The 7,481-nt window shown below is 40.8% G+C and overlaps 1 non-coding gene and 1 pseudogene across 1 annotated transcript; one reads left to right on the top strand and one right to left on the bottom strand.

The window, feature by feature from the left end:
• Nucleotides 1–3,427: 3,427 nt before the first annotated feature.
• Nucleotides 3,428–4,365, bottom strand: LOC114617381 (annotated as a pseudogene).
• A 2,673-nt stretch (nucleotides 4,366–7,038) lies between these two features.
• LOC114617480 lies at nucleotides 7,039–7,143 on the top strand. The gene has a single exon (XR_003710798.1). It is a non-coding gene; the product is annotated as a U6 spliceosomal RNA (small nuclear RNA).
• The last annotated feature ends 338 nt before the right edge of the window (nucleotides 7,144–7,481 follow it).

The raw sequence follows: 7,481 nt of genomic DNA, 5'->3' as shown, positions 1-7,481 counted from the left end.
CTCTCTCTCTCTCTCTCTCTCTCTCTCTCTCTCTCTCTCTCTCTCTCGCATTTTCTCACCAGTAACTATTTCCAGGACCAAATCTCCATGGGAAATTTTGTGTCAGTAATCCAAAAAAAGTAGAGGCATTTAATCGGCTAGTTGTTGGTAATAAAGGGATATGGCCGTGTTTTCTTTGATACTACCATTCAAATACATGGCTCCTGTTTTAAAACTCCCTGTATTGGCAACCGCCGAGGACTTTAATGTATAGACAATGAGTACCGGGTTTACGAAGATTCACGAGGAAACTCAAAAAACATATGCCCGTGTTTCATTTGGCAAAGCTCTCAGATGGCGCACACATTGTTTATCCCTGCCTACCTATAAAGCAGAGCAGACCTTTCTGGGCTGCTGTTAGCAGTCAGCCTTGGACTCTTCCCGAAATAGATATGAGGTTCAACCATCTCCGTCCCTTCCAGTCACAGATGCTTGCTAAGATTCCGCTGTGCTTTGCATTAAGAATGGCACTCTTGTACATTCAAGAGCAGGGCAAAAAGGTCTCATGAAATAGACAACATAATATCCCGGTGAGCTGTAAATGTAAAAGAGACGCAGTCAATGGAGAGAGATATCTGACCAAGTACTACAGTTATATTTAACAGACAGACTCACCATTGAAATAATCCACATCTTTTTCAGTACTCTAGTTTCTTAGTGAAGCTAAGTCTGGTAAGGTTGTGAGTATTAGTATTATATTATCTTCTAAAAATTGAAGTACAGGGCTGGAGAGATGGCTCAGCCGTTAAAGGCTAGGCTCACAACCAAAAATAAAAATTGCAGTACAAAGAATTTTTCTTAGCAATTCTAAATTCTAAAAAGAAAAATCAGAGCTGGAGACATGGCTCACAATTAAGAGCACTGGCTGCTCTTCCAGAGGACCCAGGTTCAATTCCCAATGACAGCTCTGTAATTCCAGTTCTGAGATCTGATACCTCCACACAGGCATACTTGAAAACAAAACACCAATGCACAAAAAAATTAAAATAAAAAAAATTAAAAAGAAGGACAGATAGACAGGATCAAAATTAGAGCCCAGCGTCTGTCTCTTCCTCCTGAACAGTGTAGTGTCGGTTATCTAACTTTTTACTCTGCCACACTTACTGATTTCACTCGTGTGCTTTGTTTTTAAAGGTCTTGTTTCAAAACATTATAGCAGATCTGAATTACAGTTACTGACATGTTTGCCTGGAAGTTTAGATGAAAAGCTCACAATGATGTCATATGGGATTAATGCCTTAAAAAATAATAATAAAAACCTTTAAAAATACAAAAGTAAAATTATTCTAAAATAACTTTCAAGAAGCAGGGAGTCAAAATCGCACACATGTAAGTATGCTAAGCAAGGTGAGGCTTATAGCCACCCTTGCCTGCAGGATATGGTGGCACACGCCTTTGATTCCAGCACTTGGGAGGCATATGGGTCTCTGTGAGTTTGAGGCCAGCCTGGTCTATATACAAGCCAAGGCTACGCATTTAGATCCTATTTCAAAACAAAAACATCTTTGCTCTACCACGAGGCTATGTCTAAGGGCATTACATTGTGGGTTCCAACTCTAGCACTGCAAAGCTGCAAAATAAGCTAACAGAAAACCTTAAAAGAATTTACAAAAAAGAAATTTTCTCCAGGACAGCTTTTTAAAGTATTTTTTTTTCTAAAAGACCTGCCAAAGATAATGTGGTTACCTTCTTTTTGGATTAAGACTGAAGCTAGAATACTTATTGGAATTCTTGAGAAATTAAATGTGCTGGGATCTGATGCTGGAGGAGACACAGCTTGAGTTAGGTAACAACCAAATAGAAAAAAAATAATTCATAGCTAAAATTCTTGCCTTACACTTTCATTTTCAGAAACAACAAAGCAGCCCACTGCTCTCCACGCTGGCTAGTTTTACGTCAACATGACACAAGCTACAGAGTCATTTGGGAAGAAGGAACCTCAGTTAAGAAAATCTTCTAGCCAGGCAATGGTGGCGCATGCCTTTATAATCCTAGCACTTGGGAGGCAGAGGCAGGCAGATTTCTGAGTTCAAGGCCAGCCTGGTCTACAGAGTGAGTTCCAGGACAGTCAAGACTACATAGAAAAACCCTGTCTCAAAAAAAACAAAAAAACAACAAAAAAAACAAAACAAAAAACAAAAACAAAAGAAATCTTCTAAAAGGTTGGCCTGTGGGCAAGGTAATGGGGTATTTTCTTGATTCATAATAGATGGAGGAGAACCAGCCCACTGTAGGTGGTACCATCCCCAGGCAGGTGGTCCTGGATGTAACTGTAATAAGAAACCAAGCTGTGACCAGCCTGGTCTACAGAGCAAGTGTCAGGACAGTCAAAGCTACACAGAGAAACCCTGTCTCCAAAAACAAAAACAAAATCAAAGCTAGGCAAAATTAAATAAAATTAAAACAAAAGGCAAAATTACAGTGGTGGTGCATACCTTTAATCCCAGCATGCAGGAAGCAGAGGCAGACAGATTTCTGTTAGTTCAAGGCCAACCTGGCCTACAGAGCAAATTCCAGGACAGCCAGGGCTACACAGAGATACCCTGTATAAGGGGGTTGGGGGAGAGAGGAAGAAAGCAGGCTGAGCAAGCTATGAGGAGCAAGCCAGTAAGCAGCACTTCTGCATGGCCTCTGCTTCAGCTCCTGCCTTCAGTTCCTGCCTGGACTGTTCTTCCTGAAGTGTGGTCAGACTGTGACTGAAACAAAGCCTTTGCTTTCCACATTGCTTTGGGTCATGGTATTTTATCACAGTAATAGAAACTCTCACTAAGGCATCTTTCTTTTCTGATCTGAAGAGAATTTGCTCATCACACCAGTGTCTTCCCTATTACCAACTGGCCAACCCATGGCATTTTCTTTCATCCATAACAGAATTTAGTGTATGATGAATCTTATTCAACACTTTCTCGAGATAATGATAATGAAAATAAGCACACATAGAGAGGAACGTCATCCTTAGATTCTGTCACACACCAGTTTGCCAATATTTTTATGCCAACCTAACTATGAACAATATCAAGAGCAAAATAAGAAAGGTGGTTTTCATGGAGAACAGGCACACTCAAAGAGACTAAAAACAAAATTTTAATGAGGAAAAAAATTAAATCCATACACACAAACAAAAAATTAAAAAAACTTGCAGATAAAAGAGGTTTCAGAGAGTGCTTTAAACTCTTAGAAGAAATGGCATATAAGTGTCCTATCACACACCTGCACACTTTCAACATTTTTTGTTTCCTGGTGGGAGGGCTCGAACCCAAGGCCTTGCACATACTATGCAAATGTCCTACCAACTGAGTCATGTCTCAAGCTCAGTAAGTATTTTCTTTCTTTTTTTTTTTTTTTTTTTTTGCAGCTTTTGGGAACTTTATTTTCCTTCCACCTTTTTTTTCCCTTTGCTCAGGTGTCTGCAGAGCAGCTCAGGACCACTCAGTGGTGGCTCCAACCCACTCGGTGGCCTGTGCTGTGGGAGCTGCTGACCAGTCCTCAGTGGCTGTCTGCGCACTCCAGTCCTCCGTGGGGAACTGCTGGATGGGCACAGAGGGTACCTGCACACCCTCAGACCAGTCAGCCACCTCAGGCTGAGCAGCAGTGAACTCAGGAGCTGGTGCGGTCCATTCACCCTGGAATTCCTCCTTGGTCACAGCCTTCTCAGCAGCAGCCTGTTCCTCCTTCTCAATCTCCTCTGGGTCTCTATAGAAGTAAAGATCAGGCATAACCTCCCATGGGTGCTCACGGGAGATAGTACCTCGCATGCGGAGTACTTCCCGGGCCAGCATCCACCACATCAGACCCACTGAATGAGCTCCCTTGTTGTTGCATGGGATGGCGATGTCCACATAGCGCAGGGGAGAGTCTGTGTTACACAGAGCAATGGTGGGCAGGTTGACGTAAGAGGCCTCTGTGAGGGGCTGGTGGTCAGCCCTGGGATCAGTCACCACTAGAAGCCGTGGCTCCCTGAAGGCTGCTTGGATCTGATTAGTGAAGGTCCCAGGTGTGAAGCGGCCAGCAATTGGAGTGGCTCCTGTGGCAGCAGCAAACTTGAGCACAGCTCGCTGGCCAGTGTTCCTGGAGGAGATGACACTGATGTCAGCAGGGTTCTCAATGGCAACAATGGCCCGAGCTGCAAGCAACAGCTTCTCCCAGGTCCTCTTCAGATTTATGATGTAGATACCATCACTTTTCCGTTTGTAGATGTACTGCTCCATCTGAAAGTCAAGATTAGTGCCACCTAAGTGGGTTCCTGCAGCAAGGAATTTGAGGACATCCTCCTCCTTCATCTGCAGGACATCAAGGGCTCCGGACATTGTGTAAGTTTCCCTTTTAAGTTACGATGGGAACCAAGAACAACGCCGTATCAGTAAGTATTTTCAAGTGAGTAAAGACAAAAAGAAGAAAAGTCAATACGTTTGTGATGCAATATCTAACTTACAAAAACGATCATCTCAGAAATCTGAATATTTGTCTTTGAATATTTACTAAAATTGATCTTAAAATGAGTCTCCGGTAGATGACTGTTGAAATCAGGAGAGAGGATTTTGTCACACTATCCTGTCTTGGGTAACTTTGAATTTTCTATAAGAACACACTTAAAAGACATAAAATAAGATTCCTATGGGTTTGGAAAATGAATAGATTGGCATTTTCAGAACTCATACTTAATTTAGAGAATTATCATAGAATCTCTTCAGTGGGGATGATCCCTGGGCAAGGGGGTAATGGCGTGACATCTGCTCTGTCAGGTGAGAACAAAGTAAAAAGCTGAAATGACCAGGAAGGGGAGGCAGGAGGGAGGGGCAGGGTGGCATTTTAAGCGAGGTGGCTATTTTAATGTTACAAGCCTTTGTTTTTCTGACGCTTAGCCACCTCATTAACCTATGTGTCATTCTGAAGTATTTTGCCATGCTCTGATGATTAGATACTCACTTGCTAACAACACAACATTTTAAATGCAAGCTCTTCCCTGGAGTCATGGTGAATTAATTTTCAATTAGTTTTCATTAATGAACTTCACTTTTATGGGCCTAATTGCCATCCTGGCTTCAGGAAATGGAACAAGTATTTTGGTCAGGTGTGGGCTAGATGACTATTAAAGACACAAGAATATCCTGGGCTTTCTAGACTTTACTTCAGTCAGTGTCTAGAAGCTCCTAGTCAGAAGTTACAGCCATGTAACTCACACACCCACCCTCAGAGCCCATGAACCTTCTCTTTTTATCATTATCTCATAATTATCATAAGGGAAAGAATTAGATTTAAGCAGAGAAAGGAAATAACTGAAGGTCCCAGAGAAGCTGACAATGAGGGAAAAAAAAAGAGAGAGACAAAAGTCGCCTATGATGCCTTACTATAAGGTGAATGCCTATATGTCCAGTGAGGAAATGAGATTCCAGAAACTAGGTCATTTCAATGTCTTTCTTTATCGAGAAGAATTCTGCTGTCCTCAGAAGCTTCATGCTTCTTCAGAGAAACTCACCATCCCCTCCTTCCCTGTAAACATCACTGGTAGGCTTGGGATAGACAATCTTTATGCCTTTAGAGGTATCAAGTAATAATTACACATTGTCTAAAACAACTCCCTCCACTTGTTAACACTTGTTATCTGTCTGCCACATGGCATTAGGTCCCAAATGGCTTTTATGTGAAAATAAAACTAAATTTCTTCCTATCTGGATAATTTTTAATTGCTATTAACTAACACCATGGAACAGAACTTTACATAGCTGCTTTACAGGCACCGCACATGAAAATAATACCAAGAATAAGTGTGATCTGAAACAGTGACTCTGTTTTTACAGCTCAGGAGAGTCATTTGCTCCTTCTGCTCCTTTGAGGTGTCTCATGTGGAAAGGTTTAGTACAGGTTTTCTAGTCTCAAGTAATACTAGTCTAAAATCATTTTCAAATAGTCACAAATAAATATGAACATAAAAGCAAAAAACACTTGGGCTGGAGAGATGGCTCAGTAGTTAAGAGTGTCGACTGCTCTTCCAGAGGTCCTGAGTTCAATTCCCAGCACTCACAACCATCTGTAATGGGATCAGAGGCCCTCTTCTGGTGTGTCTGAAGAGAGTGACAGTGTACTCATATATGTAAATTAAAAATCTTTTTTTAAAAAAAATCAACACAGCAAAAACATTGTTCTTGAGTTGCTAATGAACTCACAGCCTGGGTATACACACACACACACACACACACACCCATACTGTAACAATTTCCCAGAAAGCCAGAGCAGTGCCCTGAGCCACAAGTCATGACAGGAAGCTGCCCGTGTTCTTTCTACTTCCACTTAAAAAGGCTACATCTAAAAACTACCACACAGCCTGAGAACTTCAACTTTATTATTTTTTAATCTTATTTAGTTGTTGACTGATACACAGAAAAATCACATAAACTATAAACCTCTGTGGAGAGTGATGTGATGATGTAATACTTGTCTACACTGTGTACTTTGTAAATCTAAGGGAACAAAGCTGTCCCCTCAAACAATCATTTCCTATAGTAAAAAACACTCAAAATCCTTTCCTCTGGATTTTTAGAAACTGTATTTATTGTGAGTTTATTGTCTAGACAGAGGTATACTAGAAAGAGCTCTGATTTAGAGCCAGCCAGACCTGATTTAATCCCACTACTGAGCTTACAAACAGCTCCTTGGGAAGGTTTCAGTTCTCTCTGTTTTCTTGTTGGTAACATAGAGATAACAATGCTTACATTATAAAGGTTTTATGTTGGATGGATGGGCTGAAGATAACTCATGCTTACTGGAATTTTTTTAGGTAGGGCCTCATTATGTAGCCCTGACTAGTCTGGAACTCACTATGTAGACTAGGCTGGCCTCAAAGTCAAAGATATTTGTCTGCCTCTGCTTCCCCAGTACTTGGAATTAAAGGTGTATTCCACCATGTCCAGATACCAGAACTTTTCATTTGTAATTTTTTAATGTTGAAAAAAATAGCTAGCAAAAGAGCAATTAAACCAGACCACTAAGAGAAGATCCGGGGCTAGCTTCGGCAACACTTATAATAAAATGGGAAAGATACAGAGAAGATTAGCATGGCCCCTGTGCGTGGGTGACATGCAAATTTGGGAAGCATTCCACTTGTTTTTAATTTAAAAAAAAAGAGAATCTTAATAATTTCACCGAAGTCACTGCAAATATATGAAATCCAAAGTAGAATTGGGACAAATAACATTAGCTTTTACCTAATAATAACCAAATAATCAGAATTCTTTTTTATCTTGAGATCCTAATGTAATTACACCATTCCTCCCTTCCATTTCCTCCCTCTAAGCTCCATCCATATACTCCTCCCTGCTCTCCACCAAATTCATTGTAATTCTTGAGTAACTATTATTTCATGTATATATGTATCTACATATACATTCCTAAATCCAACTGGCTCAGTCCAGATAACTTGTATGTATGTTTTCAGGGCTAACCAT

The sequence above is a fragment of the Grammomys surdaster genome, unplaced genomic scaffold, assembly GCF_004785775.1.
Source record: "Grammomys surdaster isolate TR1022 unplaced genomic scaffold, NIH_TR_1.0 136, whole genome shotgun sequence".
NCBI classification, from domain to species: domain Eukaryota; kingdom Metazoa; phylum Chordata; class Mammalia; order Rodentia; family Muridae; genus Grammomys; species Grammomys surdaster.
The sequence above is the reverse complement of the archived record's forward strand: the minus strand, read 5'-3'. Positions and strand labels throughout refer to the sequence as shown.